Source organism: Schistocerca gregaria, chromosome 2 (genome assembly GCF_023897955.1).
Source record: "Schistocerca gregaria isolate iqSchGreg1 chromosome 2, iqSchGreg1.2, whole genome shotgun sequence".
Classification (NCBI taxonomy): domain Eukaryota; kingdom Metazoa; phylum Arthropoda; class Insecta; order Orthoptera; family Acrididae; genus Schistocerca; species Schistocerca gregaria.
Window position 1 is genome coordinate 328,309,294 of NC_064921.1, and position 21,379 is coordinate 328,330,672.

Below are 21,379 nucleotides of genomic sequence, written 5' to 3' on the forward strand. Positions count from 1 at the left end.
TTGTTTTATTTATTCGTTAACCGTTTAGACTTCATAGGACAGCATAATATTATAGTCAGGGCAGATCAGTCAAAAAAATTGACAAAAATAAACAGTCGATTATTTTAAGGAGGTGGTTGCACTTTAGAATATAATTTTAAAATTTTTCAGCAAATTAACCTTTATCATTATAGTAAGCAACGAATACTATAAAGAATTGGCGAAAAGTAAATTATCAGTTGTTTTAAGGTTATGGTTCCACTTCAGAATCATTGGGACAAGCAGTTCTCAATCACCATTAATTTAGTGAGGTATATTTGAAAGCAATTTCGCGTTTTTTTTGTTTTGTTTTTTACACAATCCCATATCTTCAAACATTAGCGGTCTCATAATGCCTACAACAAATTAGATTACAAAACAACAAACAAAATTGAGCCAAAAATTTAATAAATTTATATAAAATATATCGGATGGCTATAATTAAAATGCAGCCACTCATGGAGGTAAAGTGTAGGCTATAATTATCGTATGACAGCGAAACTTGGTAGAAATGCTAAAGCGTTAATGCGGCACATATTTACGCTGGAAAAAAACATTAGTTCCAGTTGTGGCCACATGGTGCAAATCTGGCGCTATACACTATTTCTATAACGGCATGACAGGCACGCTCTCCTTCGACAAGCCATAACGTGAGTGAACAGTATGGTTATCGATAACAGAGACGGTGCGCGGTTGGTGACAGTGTTCTATCTGAACGGCAGCATTTACAGCATTGCATTGAGAAATTATCGACGACTCAAAAGTCTGAGGCCATTAAATCGTTTAAATATGATCATGAAATTAGAAAACACAGATGAGTATGGCGGGGCATCTGGAAGAGGAAGGCGTCCTAGCCCGGTGGAAGTAACTGACGAAGTTTCTGTTGCTTCAACTGACCATGGACCACATGTCTTGGGTAGAGCTAGTGCTCGTGCAGTGTCATGGGAAATGCTCGTCCCATGGTCAGCACACGGAAAGTTTTTCGGTCTATTTTACACTGGTACCCGTACAAGATCCAGACGGCGTAGCAACTGAAACCTCATGATCCACAGCAACGTTCTGAACTTGCTCTTCGGTTTCTGGTATCGATTGAAGTTTATGAGATGTGGCCAGGCAATATTCTGTAGACTGACGAGGCACGCTTTGCACTACGGGGTATAGTGAATACACGGAACTGCCGAATTTGGGGTACTGGTAAACCAAGTACTGTTCACGAACAGCCACTCCAGTAGCCGTATGTGACTGTGTCGTGCAGATTCACAAGCACCTTTGTTTTCGGTCCGTCCTTCTGTGGGGTGGTGGGTGGAATAATTGTTATAATGTAGAATGTAATGTAGAAAAGATGCATTCCCGGCTGATGCATCATATGTGGAGCGGCGGGTGGAATAATAGAATATAAATAAATGTTCCTATTATTTATGCTGTTATTTGCCGTTCTCAACACAGGCTCTCTAGCTACAATATTGGCAACCAGAAAGTGATTAGAAAAACATGAAGCCTGTAAATAGAATTCCTAGTGCCCACTTCATATGAGAAATACATTTATAGCTACAGCTTATAGCTCTGAGGAATCAGGAGATTGTCTGGGATTCATAATCAAAAACGATTCTCTCTAAAATGTTCACTATATTCTGAAAGTCACAGACTAAAAAGAATCCACACAATCCAACTACCAGAGCAGTTCAGAGTCTAATGCGCTGATGCAACTATAACTGTTCAAATTAAATGTTTAAGTGAATGCTCGCCATAATTTGATGATAACGTTCATCAAACGCCTCGCTAAATAATGGTAGAACGTCTGTCCCACGGCAGCACGTGAAAATACGACATACGCAAACTGAAGATAGATTACTGAAGTCATCCCAGAATTAACACTTCACTCGAAAACCATTTCATGGTTACACGTATCCCGAGTAACTTATTACGGTATCCGAGGCTGTTTATAGCAATGATATCGACCCGACGCGACTCCAGGCACAGGTGGTGCACTACTCAACGTCGTGAGAGAACTGGAGCCTTTATTCCTCGCGCAACGTTCTTACATATAAAGCCCCGGCGCGGACGGGTACGGGAATGTCTGATCAAATCGGCTCTCCCGACTAGCCGCAGGGCTAGTAATGCACCACTTCAAGTTATCGAATAAATCATTGCTTCCTTTGCTGATGGCCGATGAAGCTCTCAATTTAAAAGTGCAATCAGCACACAGGTAAGTAATCATAATAAAAGTCTGACGTGGCTAAGTCAAATATTTTGGGCGAAAGAATTAATTTAATTACACTACATGCAGTACACGAGCCCTGAACTTGCCCTTTGGAGATACACTATCGCTATAGTTTTATAGTTATTCAGTTGAAACTTCTCACATCTTTATAATTATAGCGTATCTCCCTTCTACTTAAATTTAAACATCCTAGCCTTATTTATTCGCCTACTTAATCTATCTTGCTTCCTTAATTTCTAAGACAAAATCCAGAAAATCAAAAATTTTAATTTGTGCGATCCAGAATACTGTTTCTACTAAATTATTGTGCAAAAGTAATCCAAATATAAATATTTAAGTTTCTAGCTCTTTTCTGTTGCGCCAATGATTTTTACAGAAAAACGTCCAAACTTCGGAAATGGTTAAAGTTATTGAACTGATGTTCAACACATATTGATTTAGTATTATTCCTGACATGCTAGAAACGTTTCAGGTTATTTACTTGATTTTTTAAGTATTGCGCAACATTTATGACGTCAGAGCTAGTTACAGCGGAGTGGCTGGCACACAAAGGAAAGACTAATGTGAATTTTATACGGCGTGAGCAGGTTGCTTTCCTACACGTCTTTGAAGAGAACACACCCAGAGTGCCTGTCAAGTGTACCATGACGTCCGCACTCTACCGAGATCACCTGGTACAGCATGTGATTCCTGCTTCGTAAAAGGACAAATGTGTGGAAACCACTGTTTCCGTGCAAGATGGGGCAACACCTCATGTAGCTCGCCCAGTGAAAGTTATGCTTAATGTAACCTTCCAGGATCGTGTTACCTCCAGAGATTTTCCAGATGTATGGCCTTCAAAGTTACCTGATCGAAATCTGCCTGACTTTTGGCTCTATGAATATCAAAAACAAAGCGTTTACGAGGCACACATTTGGCCTCAACCTGATCTGAAGGTCATAGACAGGAACACGTTGCTCAGTTTCCACTGGAACTGCAGCGAGCAGCTGTTGATCACGTCGTTTTAACAAATTGTGTAAGCAGCGGTTTATAATAAAATCAACATTATTCCTGTGTCACTTGTCTGACCCTTTCTGCCCACAACCCATTCGTCATCCATTACAAATGAAAATAATTCTATACATCTTTCTTGCATTCACGGTACCAGATGTGCACCTGGTCGCCAAAATTGGAACTAATTGTTTTCACTGTAGATCGGTTCCGCATTATCTCACTGGAATATCTACCAAGATTCGCTACCGCACGGCAATTACAGCCTACGCTGGAACTCTGTGAGTAACTGCACTTTGAATGTAGCCACTTCAGTGGTTTCATTTCGAATCCACTCGTAACAGAAGTAGTGTAAACTCAAATTTACATTACAGCAACTTTAAATATACTTGCTTTCACTGTCAATGATCTCCAAAATATAATCACAATGCAAAACAAAGAAATAACCGCATGTTGCGATCTCCAACAATCATATAGCTCAATCTCCGCTTCGTCTATTCTGAACGCTGGTACATTACAATACTTGCGTAGAAGTACCTCAGCGCTTCATTAGATGTCTCTGTTTTACAGTAGCATCGGCGGTTTTGTCTGAAAGGCACTGGTAGTTCAAATCAAATTGATAGAATGGTGGTTCAAAATGGCTGTGAGCACTATGGGACTTAACACCTGAGGTCATCAGTCCCCTAGAACTTCGAACTACTTAAACCTAACTAACCTAATGAGAAAACATACATCCATGCCCGAGGCAGGATTCGAACCTGCGACCGTAACGGTCGCGAGGTTCCAGACTGAAGCGCCTAGAACCGCTCGACCATAACAATTTTCTCTATGTATAAAACTTCTACATCTCTGATTACTGAAGATATCATCAAAAGCCAAGATCGCTAAAAAAAGGCATTTTGTTGAATTACCTTTCGACAGAGCTATGATATCATCGTACCTTATGCTTTAAAAATGTTTGAATGTTGTTCGTCAGCATACGATCCGATGATGATGGCATAGCTCTGTCAAAACCGGTCATCCAGTAAAATGCTTTTTACCGGTGTTGGCTTGGGAAGTTTCCTTCTGTTACCATACATTGTAGATCACCCCCAGACTGACCATGGAAGGAATATGTAAGTCTGTATTTCTGTTTTAAAAAGATACCATCATTTCTACATTTTCAAATATCTCTGTCTCTGTTGTTTGCAACAATCACTTATCACCTGGCGATAAACTAAGAAACCGAAAATATTCTATAGAACAGGTAAAAAATTGTTGCAGTGCATAAGAAAAGTGCTTTTTCCTGACAGTATATCAAATTCTATTTCATAATTAAGTAATTTTTCTTATCATAAACATCTTCTTCTTATTCTTATTCTTCTTCTTCTTATTCCTCTTCTTCTTCCCGGCCTCGTCCCATGTCTCGACGTGGCCAGCGTGTTATTATTGATTTGGTGTTGTTACTGGTAATGGATAGCCGGATGCTATTGCTGACGCCACCACTTGCCCCGCAGGACGGAGTGTGTATACTTCACGTGTATGCGTCGTGTACATTGGTATCGTTGTCTCATGTGCAAGTGTGAGAACATTTTCTAAATGTTTGTGAACCGCGTAACGGAGGTGGGCAGGAGTACCAGAACGGTACTAACTTAGTAGGGTGTAGGAAACCGCCTAGAAACCAAATCCAGACTGGCTGGAACATCGGGACTCTTCGTTAATGCGCCGGGCGGATTCTATATGGGACCAGCACACCCTCTACTGCCCCGGAAGCAGTGCGGTAATGTGATCGGATATACGGGCAGGTTCCTAAACAGATGAAAAATGAGACATTTGAAATACTTTGTGAACTGATTTTCGCTAAAGCAATGATAGGTCTTTATTGTATAACCACATACACAAAATATCGGACACAATTACCGAAATCCTTTTCCAGAATGTTTTGGAAATATTTAAGTGACACCAAAGGTTATCACTGGCTAGTGAAAATGATTTAATTAGCTAGGTGGCTTATTTTGGCCTTTAGTGATTCAAGACATTACATCGATGTCTTCCAGTTCATTAGAGCAGATGCGACGAGACTAATGATCTCTGGCTCAAAATCATCACACACCAATTCGAGGCTCAAGTGAATCAAGAATTTGTGACACGGTGAACTCCACTTGTCTAATTTCTTTACGTCGTCCATTTGCTCTTAACAGGCGCCGAGAAACTCATGGCACTCGATTTTTGAGATACATTTGGTACCTAATGATATATAGAGAACAAATTTCCTAATAATACAGGAAGGTCACCCGCAGAATTTACATATATTTATAGTTGAAAAATCTCTTCGCTTTTGTTACGTTGCCGATGGTTTAGTCACTAACTAACATAAAGCTGTTTGTGTATGGGAATGACATTCGAAAACGGCATGTTTAGGCGAGAGCGGATGACGTAACAGGCAACAATGCGAGAAACGTCTGGGCTTGTGTTGACAAAAACACATAGTCGGCAGGCCACATTTACGATGATCGCCTAGTAGCTGTGCTGGCCCACTCCAGAGGAAATGTGGTGTTCCAAAAGCTTTTTTTATTATCAGAATATCACCATACACATAAGATTTCACACATTGTCGAGCAACGAACGCAAAGGCTTTAACATATTTTTCTTGAAGAATCAAGTTTGCAAAGATCGCATTTTATTACTATTACGGGTTTCGACAGATCTACTCTGCCATCATCAGATTTTGTAACATTATTACATGTATATGCTTTTCACTACACTGAAAGCCACATAGTGATGTTGCGACAGATTGTAGTGAAATATGACAGGGAACATCAGTACATCAGAAATAAAATAGTGCACAATTAAAACATACAATGTCCCAGGATACACTAATATACTGTATAACACAATTACCATAAAATTAAAGTAGAATGGTATTTTTAAGCTGACTCGCCTTCTAACAAAAAGGCACATAAAAAGGCGATATTTTATCAATTATTTCAAGCAGTACGGCAAACAGCAACCGATGGTGACCAGGCGTTATAGCACGTGACTTGTATCGCCTCAGGTAGCCAAGAAAGATACGGCTGACATCATCTTCTTCAGCGCACTCAAACTGAGGAAAGACCAGTTCAGTACTATGTACATGCCTCAGCCTTGAAGGTGAGGCACTTTTACGGTGTTCTCGAAGTCTTCTGGAGCATAGATTTTTCACTTTACGACTCTCTCTTTCGCTCGGTTTACTATTGAAACCTGTGGATGTAATACCGAAACGGACTTCGTGAAAATAAATTACGACGATCCTAATCTGAGAATATCCTGAAAAGGAATCGATGTTTGATGGATGGAGGTTACTCTACAAATCTGACTGACGAAACCAATACGAAATGTGACCGGCATCAGGAGTTATACCACTCATATAATATTCCCTATTATACTTTGATAAAATAATTGCGGGGGCTGTTTCTAACTTAGCATTCAATAAATATCTCTGTGGCCAACAATGACCAGTGAGCAATTGCAGTGGCGCAAGGTTGTGTGTCGCATTTAGGGGTAATTAGCTTCAAACCTCTGACACGTTTCGTGCCTGCCGTCCTCACATAAGTTCCGCAAGGTTTCCCTAGAGCACTTTCAGTAAAAACAAAGGTGATCTACAGTAAAAACAAAGGTGATCTCTTCGACAGGGCACGCCATTCTCTCTACCATTGTCCATTAGGTATCAACGGCTAGTTAAATTCTAATTTGCTTTCTTTACTTCTTCTGATGTCGTTTCGACAATCCTGTTTCACGTTCCCGACGGTTTCTATTAAATGGTAAGAGAGTCTTGGGAAATTTCTGGGTAGATTTATTCTGCAAGCTCCATGAAGAATACCTGATGTCCTGTGTTCCACTGTATGCTCCACTGTATACTCCTGTAGGTGGGACAAAAATGCCAACAGAAAATTCAAGAAATGAAGCCCAACCTTGTTATTATTTACAGTTACATGCATTTCAAAACGTCAGGCAGTTATTTTGTCAAAGTATAATTTTACTTCCTTCTTAAGAAGGGAATCTGATAACGGCTTTCTAATGCGTCTAAACCAGTTATGATTCTGTTTGTTTGATCCAAGGCTGGAATACAAAATCAAAGACTTTTATTTATAAAACGGGGACCGTGTTGCGCTTCAGGTAGCATGTCTAGTCTATGTAATACAGAAAATCATGATGTGCTAATGAATGTCATGCGTTGAACAAGTTTGACGTAGCTGAAGCTGTAGGCATCTCAACTACACGAATTTTATATGTATTACACGAAAGAACTAACGTAAAAAATCTTTCTCCGCGATTGTTCATTTTTGAGTGAGAACGAATGCGGAAGAATTTCAGTACCAAATGGGGCCATTCATGAAGGTACGTGAAACTTGCACCCATTATCACACGCCCGATTTCAATAAAAACGAAGTCCAAAAACTAGGGAAACAACGTCTTGAAAATTCCAGGCCATTTTGTTGGCTCGAAGATGACAGTTCGGCGTATATTCCCGACTTGAAAACAGTTGTAACGTTACATAAGATCTATTAACTCATTACTGGATGCTTTGTCATCTTAAGCATTTTTCAATAGATAGTTGTTTTAGAAACAAAAGTTTTATAATCAGCATCTCGTTCCAGTTCACAGCCGGAATAAGCATCGTTTGGCATTCAAATCGAATTCTCACAAATTGTTTTCTTCCAATATAAGCCCATCGATCTATTTCTATTGTCTAACTTTAAAACTTGAATGACCCCCTTTTCGTACAATTCGGAACAAAAGATCGTCACCTTGACAGAGAATTTTTCGGTGTTCGACAGAACCAAAATAATTTCTGCCGTCAATAATTAGATAACTGACACAGTTGTCCTCGTTGCGTGATGCGAGTCGAAATGTTGTTGTTGTGGTCTTCAGTCCGAAGGTGGTTTGCTGCAGCTCTCCATGAACGACTATCTTGCGCGGTGTCTTCATCTCTGCACAGCTACTGCACGACGACGACGACAGTGACGCTTAGTGGTTTAGGACACTAAACGACGAGGTCATCAGCGCCCTAGTTAGTGCAACCTACATCCATTTGAACCCGCTTGTTGAATTCAAACTTTTGGTTAATGCAACCTACATCCATTTGAACCCGCTTGTTCAATTCAAACTTTTGGTCTTCCCCTACAATTTTTACTCCCCACGTTTCCTTCCATTACTAAATTGAAGATTCCTTGAGGCGGCCTTCTTTTAATCGAGTCGTGCCTAAATTTCTTTGTTTCTCCCAATTATATTCAGTACTTTCTCATCTGTTATTCGTTCTACACGTCTAATTTTCAGTACTGTTCTTTTAGAAACGTTGAAGAAACTTCCATCCACTTTTTCTCTGAACTTCCAGTCCACATTTTACTCCCGTACAAGGCTACACTCCATACAAATAGCTTCAGAGAAAACCTACTAACATTTAAATTTATATTCAATGTTAACAAGTTATGTTTGTCAGAAATTATTTTATTCCTATTTCCAGCCAACATTTTATATGCTCTCCATTTCGTCCATCGTCAGTTATTTTGCGGCCCAAATAGCAAAACTCATCGACTACGTTTGGCGTCTCATTCCAAATCATATGTGATTTACCTGATTTTATTTATCTACATTCCGTCATTCTTCTTTTATTTTTGTTGATATTCATCTTACACTTACTAATGTAGACACTATCCATTCCATTTAACTCCTCTTCCAAGTCCGTTTGCCGTCTCTACCAGAATTACGATATCACCAACAAACCTCGAAGTTTGCTTCTTCTTCCTGAATTTTAATTCCCTTTTCCAAACGTCTGCTTGGTTTCCCTCACTGCTTGATCAACGTACTGGCTGAATAACATCAGATTTTCTACCCCCTGTCACATTCTCTCCTCAACTAGTGCTTCCCTTTCATACAATTCGACTCTCACAACTGCAGTCTAGTTACTGTACAAGTTGTACATAACTTTTGAGGCTTGTATTTTACCCGTGCTCCCTTCAGAGTTTCAAAAAGGGTATTTAAATGAAGATTGTCATCATCTTAAAGCGTATAACCCAATAATCAGGCCCGTAAAGAATCGCTAATCCCAATATTGTAAAGTTGCTAGATCAAAAATGTACAGAAGTCGAAGGAGACTGTTTTTTAGAAATAATTACTTTTCAGGTGATAAACTGAATTACTGTCTTACTACACATGTACTGCTGTGACAGTAGAGGTAAATTGATAGCTCTGGCCCTCCTCGTTCGAGGAACGTAGCGGCTGTTGGCTAGGGACCGGACGCAGCCGTACCTTGGCTGCAGTTACCAGCATATGTCGCATATGTCCCACGTTGATCGTCGGATGCGTTGCTAGGCAACGAGGAAATGTCCGTCGGCGACGCGGCGGCGTGTGCAGCAACGTGCAGCGGCGCCGCCGCTTGGGTGGCGGTATGGCTCCACTCGTCACCGCTATAGCCTCACACTACAACTCACTCAGTAAGTGCTTCGGTCCTTTAGGGCCTTCGACATCGAAGTGTTCAGTAGTCCACTATAGTATACAGTAAGAGACAAAAGAATTCAAGGTATTAGCTGTCAGTGGACATTGATTAATACCAATATGACAAGTTGAAAATTTGTGCTTGACCAGGATTCGAACCCGGGTCTCTTGCTTATTAGGCAGGTGCGCTAACCACTGCGCTTTCCAGATGCAGTGCTCATCGGGACTGCACGACAACCCTGTCCCGCCTCGAGTCAGACTTTAAGATCTCAACTTACACTACACGTTTCTGATGTACTGCGCCTATTCATTAGCCTCATTACACGCGGCGTCTCGCTGATTCCCGTTAGAGTTACAGCTTGGTGTGCATCGGCGCTGGAGGGAGGCAAGGTGTGTTTTAGGGGAGTGCTAGGGTAGTCCACGCAGTTGCAGTGACCACAGTGTCCGGATGGCGTAGTGGTAAGAGCATCTGCCTAGTAAGCAGGAGACACGGGCTCGAATCCCGGTTCAGTACAAATTTTCAAATTGCCCCATTAATATAAATCGGTGCCTACTGGTGGATAACGTTTTGAATTCTTTTGTATCTTGATTCACAACGGCTGCAGGATCAAAATGGTGCGCAAAAGAACAGACACCACGTATATAATTAAGGTGAGGATGGCCAATGATCCTTTCACTGCAAGTGTACACTAAGCTCGAACTCTTACAGGAAATGGCGAGACGTCGGAAGTGATGAAGCTAATGAACAGGCCTCTACATCAGTAGCGTGTGGTATAAACTGAGAATTTGGGTCTGGCAGGAGCCGTGGTTGCGTAGTTTGCGCAGTTGCGCTGAAAAATGTGTCCGGATAGCGCAGTGCTCAGTGCATCTTGCTAGCAAGTAGGAGACACAGGTTCGAATGCTGATCCAGCACAAATTTTCAGCTTTCCCCATTTACATAAATCAGTGCCCACTGGCAGCCAATGTCTTCAATTCCTTTGTGTCTCAATTCATAGTGGCTGCAGGATCAAAATGGTGTCTGTTGTTTTGGAATTTGGAAATGTCTGAGAGAACAGACACAAAATATATATATATGCGAGATATAAGCAACCTGCGCCAGTAACACCCATATTCATAACAAAATCTCACTTTATTGGCTAAACTTATGGGCGAACTGAAGGAAAGTTGACAACGATAAACATGGGCTATTTTAGTAGTTCTTCCGGATAATCTACGAATTAGTTTCGAATAGTAGCATATGTAGAATATCTTGTGGTAAAATAAGAGCTACTGCAGATGTGATCTGTTGGTGTGTTAACTAGAAAATCCAGATTTGCAATAAACGTTGTTGGCGACTGTTTGCTGTACTCTTCACTACTTCTTACTAATCGTTTAATAATCTGACTGTTTAAAATTTCAGTCCGTGTTGTAGTTTCATTTATATAAATTTTATCACTACACATCTAAGTAACAAGCTGCATAATTTCGTGTTGATACCGGTTCCCGTTAAAAGATATTTTAGAGTTTACAGCTTCCCATCCAGACAACTACGTTAAGCCATGTAGCTTTCATCTTCACATAAATATCTGCTCATTACCCTCTCGACTTTCGTCCAGAAGGAGAAATGTAGAAGCACTCGTACATCATTCCAGCTAAAAGGCTGATGACTTGACGCAATAAGTAAAGAAGAAATCTTTAGATGTTTAAGCGTGGCACAAATAAATTTTACACTTACGTTCAAGAAGTGTTATCCTGAGGGAGCGATTTCCATCAGTGAAGTGAAATCTCGCCACTGTCTGTTGCATAGTAGCACACTAAAAACCTGACCGATGTAATAGCCTGTGACATTAACCGTCATTTGTTGACCTTAATACAAAATCTGCTATATGACTGATCTAAATGACTAAACTGCTATTTCTATCAGTCCGTATAAATCTCCGGATTTGAATCACCAATGCTAGAAATAGATGTTCTGTTGGCGATAAAGGATATTCAAGACTGCCAGCTAGATTTAGCATTCAATGGACTTCAGATTATACCATTATTATTTCTGTGCGCCACTGTTCTCCCAGATTCCCTATCTGCTCTTCTGGCCATATGATGTCAGAACTGCACAGGTAGTCGGTCTCTTAATTACCTTACTATCGACGACACGGTGAACATTAAGCTTCTCTGGAAATTAACCTGAGGAAAAATACACGGATTCCGCATGCTGTTTGTCAACTACCTGCCCCTAATGAGGCTGTAATTAATAACTGTTAGACAGCGAAGCCTATGAGTCATACCTATCGCAAATATTTGTCAGCGACTCTGTGCTAACGACACCGGCCAGCTCCAGCATCGCTGCTGCTGTGGAAAACACTGGAAATTTGAAAGCCAGGCTGCAGCGCGGCAGTGCGATACGAGCGCACCCGCGGGCTGCTTTTTTTTTGTTATCGGCTCGAAGCTATTTTTGGCACGCGACACCCAGTTGTCGCGATTTATCCCTGCACAGCCGAGTGCTCGCTTGACTGAACAAGTTTCATATGTCAGCGATCGGCCGTTCCTGCAAACAATATTACCGTACTGGAATTAGATTTTGTTATGAATGGATACGTCCCACTGTGAAAAGGGTATTCCACGGCAATAGGTTAAAGTGTCTATTTCTAGTCATTCGGAACGACGCAGGGTCGTAACATAACCAGTTGTTAAGGCATCGCCGGCCGCGGTGGTCTCGCGGTTCTAGCCGCTCAGTCCGGAACCGCGTGACTGCTACGGTCGCAGGTTCGAATCCTGCCTCGGGCATGGATGTGTGTGATGTCCTTAGGTTAGTTAGGTTTAAGTTGTTCTAAGTTCTAGGGAACTGATGACCTCAGATGTTAAGTCCCATAGTGCTCAGAGCCATTTTAACCATCTTAAGGCATCGCTATTAATTTTTAGTGTCGAATGAATGGGTGCGCAAAAGATGAGGATAGTTAATAAAAAACTTCACTTGGCAGACTAAAAAACGAAATATGGGGATGCTAGGACTGTGATGTTGGAAAATGTTGCGAATTTTGCTATATTTTTACGAAAATATCAACACGTTATTAGTAACCGTAACACACAGATAGAATGGTACGAAAGATTCAGCTAAGTGAGGTGGCAAAGTGCTTAGCGTATTGGACCAGCACTCTCTAGGGATGCGGATCGAATTCCCAGCCCGGTTATCCAGATTTAAGTTTCCCGTGGTTTCCCCATTTCCCCATGTCGCTTAAGGCAAATTCCAGATAATTCCTTTGAAGACAAAATTTCCGATTTCCTTTCCCGTCCTTCCAAGCAATCGTATTTGTATTCCCTGTCTAATGATCTCAATGTCAGATTACTCCGAATGAACGAACAGATGTAGAATAGTTTACTACAAATTAGGATAATAAGAATATGGCATGCTTTTTATGCTACAAATAGCCACTCTCATATTAAGTGAATGTCAGAGTTGAGGTGTCTCCACGCGATACAATTTTTTCTAGTGCCCTGGAGCATACAAAGGGCAACAGAATCCTATGAATTACGGTTGAATCCCAATGGCTTTTTTTGCATTGAATACACCAATTTTCCGCCAGATCACCTAAGTTCAGCAACGTCGGGCGTGGCCAGTACTCGGACGGGTAACTGCATCGGTACGCCGCGTGCTTTTGAGTGCTTCCCCCTAGCCTTTACAGTAGGTGAAAGGATGAGTGATGGAATAAAGTCTCTGTTTATCAGTCTTGTCCCTGATCACCAGTTCTTGCGCCAAAGCTCTGGATTAAATTCATTAAGTGAGGGCATGCTACACTGTTAATGGTGATCCGTCCTTCGAATGTAGTCGTTAATACATTAATCTCGGCGAGACGAGTAGGCTATGTGCCGGCACCGGACTTCGCCTACTCCCTTCTCTCATCATCATCGTCATCATCATCATCATCATCATCCGACACGTACATAACAATTCCCCCCCCCCCCCCCCCCACACACACACACATTAGTCATCTACACTTAACAGCCACACTTAAACACACAACTCTCACACATCGCAAAGGGAAAAGGGAAGTTACCATTGTGAGAAAAGGAGACAGAAGCATTTCCAGTTCAGCTGTTGAACTGCTCTTCTGTGTCTCCTAGCCAACAATATCACAAGAATTTAATTTTTTACAAATAGGTAAACGGATAATACGAGGCGTATTCCAAAACGATGGTCCGATGACCAATATTTAACCGATGCTAGGCCTGAATGAAGTTTGACACATGTAGCGCTATCTACCGACTCTTTAGGAAACTACTGCAGTGTTGGTTTGATTTAGCAGTCATCTGCCAGTCGATGATGATGACGATGTTTGGTTTTTGGGCGCTCAACCACTCGGGCATCAGCGCCCGTACAAAGTTCCAATGGTTACACAGTCCAATTTTTTTCACAGTTCACTCTAGCCACTGCCACAAATGATGATGATGATAAAATAATGAGGGCAACACAAACATCCAGTTCCCGGGCAGATAAAATACCCAACCACGCCGGGAATCGAACCTGGATCCCGTGATCCAGAGGCAGCAACGCTATCCATAAGAACAGGAGCTGTGGGCTTTGCCAGTCGATGAGAGCAGATTGCAATAGCAGAGACAATCGTAGATCCCATCAGTTGTGAAGTGTGCTTGTGATTAGATTTTTGCTGGTAAAAGGATCTTAGACCTAGTGTAGGGACCTAAAGTAGTGAGTGACAAACAAGTTCGAAAGTGCGATCGAGAATTTCAGAATGGTTGCACAAATCTTGACGGTGACGAAATCGTTGATCAAATGAACGAAAAACTTCGAATTGATCGCCCAGTGATGATTAGTTGTCTGGGTAATGAATTACAAAATGTTGCTCTAACCTCAATTAACATGATTGTCACTTAACAGCATGGATATCATAAACTGTGTGCGAGGTGGGTTCCAAAAATTCTCACTGATCAGCACAAAGAACAAAGAACACATAGTGCACGACAGTTTTTGGAGCGCTATAGACTAGATGGAGATGATTTGTTTTCCCACACTGTTACGGACGACAAGAAGTGGTTATCGTACATCAACGCAGAATCGAAACAACAATCAATGCAGTGGCACCATTCAAGTCCACCCAAACGAAAAAAGTACAAGCAATCTCCCTTTTCAAATCTAAAACTGATGGCTACAGTTTTTGGGGACGACAATGGCGTCCTTCTGATTGATTTCATGGACCGTGAGTCTACAATTAGAGCTGACGTACAGTGTGAAACGGTAAACAAACTGAAGCGTGCGGTCCAAAATCGATTCCGCGGGAAACTGTCGTCTGGTATAACCGCCCTTCACGACAACGCACGCCCAAATACCGCTTCTAAAACCAAGGTGAAGATTCAAGATTTTCGTTGGGAACAACCTTGCACCAAGCGACTATTTCCTCTTCTCGCATTTAAAAAAAGTGGCTGTGTGGACATCGATTTCAAAAGGACAATGAAGTCAAACATGGCATTACCAACTGGTTCAGTTCCTAGATGGCAGATTTTTACCCAGAGGGGTTAAAGAACCAGGTGCAGCATTACAGAAAATGTCTCGATGTTAATTGCAATTGTGTAGAAAAGTAAAATAAAAACCTTTTCTAATGACCTCATTTTCTTGTGGCCAAACGAGCCTTAGTTCTCTAATAGACCACGTATTCTATTATAATGAACGAACATTCGCTGTAGCGGTCACACATTCACTTAGCATCTTTGCAGTCAAATTTCAGTACTAGGTTAAGTACAGAAAATTGATAATGCGTATCTTCTGCAACGATAACGTTGTGCGTTATGTATTTGCTGCAGATAGCAGATATTGTAGGAAGCAACAACGCTTCGTTGCCTAGAAACAGATTATTCGTTTCCTAGTTGAAGCTACTAGTTTCATGTTTGAAAACAAAATATTTCTGAGACTTTTTTGAGACCACGGAATGCACAAGGTTGGTTCTTAGTAAATATGAAGCTTAGCTGCACTTTGTAATACTTTTCGAGTACTGAAACTGTTTCACTAAAATATATTCATGTGTACAAAGACAATACACTCCTGGAAATTGAAATAAGAACACCGTCAATTCATTGTCCCAGGAACGGGAAACTTTATTGACACATACCTGGGGTCAGATACATCACATGATCACACTGACAGAACCACAGGCACATACACACAGGCAACAGAGCATGCACAATGTCGGCACTAGTACAGTGCATATCCACCTTTCGCAGCAATGTAGGCTGCTATTATCCTATGGAGACGATCGTAGAGATGCTGGATGTAGTCCTGTGGAACGGCTTGCCATGCCATTTCCACCTGGCGCCTCAGTTGGACCAGCGTTCGTGCTGGACGTGCAAACCGCGTGAGACGACGCTTCATCCACTCCCAAACATGCTCAATGGGGGACAGATCCGGAGATCTTGCTGGCCAGGGTAGTTGACTTACACCTTCTAGAGCACGTTGGGTGGCACGGGATACATGCGGACGTGCATTGTCCTGTTGGAACAGCAAGTTCCCTTGCCGGTCTAGGAATGGTAGAACGATGGGTTCGATGACGGTTTGGATGTACCGTGCACTATTCAGTGTCCCCTCGACGATCACCAGAGGTGTACGGCCAGTGTAGGAGATCGCTCCTCACACCATGATGCCGGGTGTTGGCCCTGTGTGCCTCGGTCGTATGCAGTCCTGATTGTGGCGCTCACCTGCACGGCGCCAAACACGCATACGACCATCATTGGCACCAAGGCAGAAGCGACTCTCATCGCTGAAGACGGCACGTCTCCATTCGTCCCTCCATTCACGCCTGACGCGACACCACTGGAGGCGGGCTGCACGATAATGGGGCGTGAGCAGAAGACGGCCTAACGGTGTGCGGGACCGTAGCCCAGCTTCATGGAGACGGTTGCGAATGGTCCTCGCCGATACCCCAGGAGCAACAGTGTCCCTAATTTGCTGGGAAGTGGCGGTGCGGTCCCCTACGGCACTGCGTAGGATCCTACGGTCTTGGCGTGCATCCGTGCGTCGCTGCGGTCCGGTCCCAGGTCGACGGGCACGTGCATCTTCCGCCGACCACTGGCGACAACATCGATGTACTGTGGAGACCTCACGCCCCACGTGTTGAGCAATTCGGCGGTACGTCCACCCGGCCTCCGGCATGCCCACTATACGCCCTCGCTCAAAGTCCGTCAACTGCACATACTGTTCACGTCCACGCTGTCGCGGCATGCTACCAGTGTTAAAGACTGCGATGGAGCTCCGTATGCCACGCAAACTGGTTGACACTGACGGCGGCGGTGCACAAATGCTGCGCAGCTAACGCCATTGGACGGCCAACACCGCGGTTCCTGGTGTGTCCGCTGTGCCGTGCGTGTGATCATTGCTTGTACAGCCCTCTCGCAGTGTCCGGAGCAAGTATGGTGGGTCTGACACACCGGTGTCAATGTGTTCTTTTTTCCATTTCCAGGAGTGTATATTGACTGACAGTAGCAATTCTTGTTGGCAGGAGTGTAGATTAGCACATGTTATCCACCATTGGGAATTGCTTCGTAATTGTGAAAATTGTGACTCTGTCTGGATAAACGTACCATTGAATTTATTGTCAATGTTGCCCAGTCGAAGATTTATTTGAAAATTAAATTTACGGATGCTTTTTCAGATTGTTACGCGCAAAATTTAATACTTTGTGAGTTATTCAATCGTATGCCTTTTTTATTACTAGAAGAATCTTCTGAAATGGTCTGAGACTAATTTACAATAGCCTGGAATACACTTCTAAATGCACACGCACTTCGTAAACAGGTTGCTTACAATTCACAACTTTTGTTCAAACAGAGAACGAAATATCCACCGAGGGTGGGAAGCTACTCGCTTTGGCTCATCTATTTCCAAGAAAAAAGGCATGCTCCTTATGCATGCTTTCGTTGCTCAGTTGAAGACGAAAACAAGTGCATTCGCAAAGTCTAAGAAGAAAGGTACATCGTAGACACACCATTACGCTGATCACAAGCAGTCAAGAGTCATCAAATGAAGTGGAAACACGACGACTGTTATCTATAGTTCTCAACGTCGTCAGCAGGAAAGTGAGCTCGGGCCTAAACTATTCGGCTTCCGGGACTGCTCTATCGCATGGACACGTAAAATTTAGCTTTCAACTTAAATTTGTTTCTAACGGGAAACAAACCACGGCTTTCCGTCGACATGGTCGTCGCATGAATGACGTGATCATATTTGTTTGGGCTGCCATCACATATACATTGCAGAAGTGAAACTGCAGATATCTTCCGAAACAAGAGAAGAGTAGCGCCTGACAACGCTTAGGCGAAACACCTGGTATGAGGGGGAAAAGTTATTACTAGTCTCACGAAAAATTCTTGGTCGAATTAATTTAGATTTTTATATGTTATTCTGACGGACATTCGCATGTACCAATTTCAAAAATATGTCTAATACACAAATGAGAAAATGTTGCTACAATAAACCGCGGAAAATTCTTGACCAATTTACATTCGATAAGCAGTATATTTATCTCTGGACCAAAGAACATACTGATTAAAAACTCCAGGCTATAAACCAAGATTTCAATTTCGTGGCGACCCCCAACCAAAAATTTATCTATTCACAAAACGAAATATTCATTTAACTGAAAAATAAATTACTCATTTAAAATTTAATATTCAAAAAACTACATTTAAAAAATAAAATAAAAATTCTAAAATTTATTCAAATTCAATTACATGAATCAGACGATCTTTATTTTGTTTTTTATCTCGATATATAAAATTCAATCCAACAATATTCTCTATTTTTTCATCACACTCTAAAATGATTTTAGTATAATGATCTGGAAGCGTAATTTTAAATTTATCATCTAAAAGTAATAAAACTTTTTCACCATATTTAGTTGACAAAATTTCAGCTTTTCAAACATTGTAGGATTCGTGTTTTTTCATCTCTGATAATTTAGTGAACACTTCTGCATAACGATTACTATGAGTGTTAAGTTCACTGACCATATTTTCAATGCTATAAATTTTGTTCATTTGGTTGATTTTACTTATACAGAAAAATATGAGTCTTCAAAAATTAAAAAGTTTGGAAGACTTTTAATTTTTGAAAATGTAAATTTTTCATATAAATAAAAAAATCACATCGTTATGGTTTCAGCTACCTAATTTTGGCTACATCTTAATTTTTGTATTTCTTACCCTTTTTAAAATGGAGACTGGAAGGACAGCAAAAAATGGACAAAATATGTGAAAGAAAGTAAAGGAATGAAAAATGGAAGTAAATGGAGGTTGGTGAAAAACGGGGTCAACAAAAAATGGACAACACATATGAAAGATCATAAATGAATGAAAACTGGAAATGAAAGGATACTGATGTAAAATGAGGACAACAAAAAAAGGACACCGTTTGTGAAAGAAAATAAGTGAATGAAAGAGCGAAGGAAATGGAGATTGATGAAAAGGAGGACACCAAAAGTGGACAGCAATTTATATTTTTTATATGTATTAAATGAACAATATAGAGTAGAGAGTAAAGAAATGTACTAAATGTTGAGTATTGAAAGACATTACTGAATATGGGGTAAAGTTGGATAAACCTAGATTGATTTGTTAGTAGATATTATTCAAACAAGAACAATAACAAAAGTAACATATTGAATAGTACCAATGACATGGGGCAGATATTTAAAAAGTTCACTGAATGTGAGACAGTAAAAAGTGTAATAGAGTATGAGCAGACATTAGGTAAACCTACATCAATTTGCAAAAAAATGTATAAATAATGATCTTATGAGTAGATACTATATATTAAAGTGTCTAACACCCAGAATAGTATGGAAAACGTGCAGGAGGATATAGACAACCATCAAGATAATAACCCAGAGTAGTATGTAATATTATAAAGAATTTAGAGTGTTTTGGAAAACATCATGGAAAAATACTATCAACTTACAGATATTGTAAAAAATTCAGAAGGTGGGAAACAAAGAAAATACTACTCCAACTCAAAATATATTTTATAACTTACTAAAACTCTGTAGTAATATTTGTAAGAAGAGAGAAACAGTAAAACTATAGGTTTTTTTACAAGAATAAAATGCATTACCAAGGTACGATGGAAAAATTAAATAGCCTGTTAGACCAAGAATACATACAGTCGAATGTTTGGATTCAACTTTACGTAAAAAGGTTGTGTAAAAATTACAATTTACGATAAAGAAAAAGACACATTTGTAGAATTAAAGACTTTAAAAAACTTAGTAGAAAGAAATGTGTAAAAATGATTCTTGAGGTAATTAACAAATGTTATATGGAGAAAACGATTCGGATTCTAACGAAGAAAGCGAAACAGATAGTGATAAATATTACATACCAATTTTCACAAGAAGAAGTTGTAAAAGACCGTAATGATGGACGAATTTACAGAAGAAGGTCTTAATTTTTGTTTGTTGTTAATTTTATTGTTGTGTATCATTTTTGAAACATGAACAATATATTTTTACTAAAAATTGTTAAGCTAAATAGTTGGTAAATATCACCAATGTAACAATCAAATTAACGATCAACGTTAATTACCATACGATCAACGTTAACGATCAATGGTAATTACCATACGATCAACGTTAACGATCGACGAGGAAGAAAACGCTGTGCTGCGCTGTGAAAATTTGTGATTTCCTTTTCTTTCCTGTGGGCAGTTTCCACTACGCTAGCGAGGCATGTAAACGATAGACAAACAGTTTTTCACAAACATATTCTTTCTCCTTGTAAACAATTTCAAACAAAAAGCATACACAAAATAATCTTTTTTGTTTTCTTTCTTGTGAGCAGCTTTACAAAAAACAGGAAATGTGTATTTATGGTTACTTGGTTTATTATTATAATACTACTAAGGAATCTGAACCGTTCGAAATATGGTAATCCTACCCACTGGAAGATTAAAAATATGCGAAATAGTATCACTGAAGTTACTATCCACACAGATTTAGCAGCTGGAAAGGTCTCTCTCATACCTCGATTTACAAGGATCCCATTCGACATGCCCAATAATTTTACTCTACTTCTGCTCCTAATCAAGGTTTCGTTTGCAATAACAATAAACAAAACTCAAGGTCAGAGAGAGGAGTAAGATGACAGATGAGGGATTGGGGGCGGGGGGGGGGGGGGGATGGACATGGAGGAGCAGAAGGTGATGCACAGAGAGGGGGAGAAGAAGAGGAGACGGACAAAGACAACGAGAGGAGGAGACGCACAGAGAGAGAGGAGGAAGGAGTTTAGGATATGTGTCCAGATTCAGTATATATTTAGCAATTGTGAAGCATTGCCGGATTCACTAACTTACATAGAAAATTCATCTTATATGTCTTCTAATTAGAATTACATGACACTCACACGAGATTCCAGTTTCATTGCAAATATAAATTCTTAGTTATTGATCTTTTGCAAAAGATTGTTAATAAAAATTATGTGAATTAAAAAACGTTATAAATTAAATTTATGGAGAAAAAATAAAACATCAAATACTTTTTTTTTTACTGTGTCCATTGTTTTATACCACAGATGTGATGTGACACGAGCCAGAATGATAAGAATCGTACAGTACAAAACAATAATTTTCATGGCATCGATTACACTGTTTAAATGCAGCATTTTTATCGCATGTTCTCTTAACTCGCGCAATTTTCATTAATACGATAATTAGATACATGTTAATTA

The 21,379-nt window shown here is 40.5% G+C and overlaps 1 protein-coding gene across 2 annotated transcripts in view; it reads left to right on the top strand.

The window, feature by feature from the left end:
* Window positions 1-21,379, top strand: part of LOC126336978 (ubiquitin-conjugating enzyme E2Q-like protein CG4502) — a 630,639-nt gene that overhangs the window by 496,852 nt on the left and 112,408 nt on the right. The window contains exon 1 of one of the 2 annotated variants that reach the window (XM_050001212.1): window positions 9,561-9,681. The exons of the other annotated variant lie outside the window; for it this stretch is intronic. The gene's annotated coding sequence lies outside the window, so the exon portion shown is untranslated. Of the gene's footprint in view, window positions 1-9,560; window positions 9,682-21,379 lie in introns of those variants that run through there. 2 annotated transcript variants of the gene reach the window in all.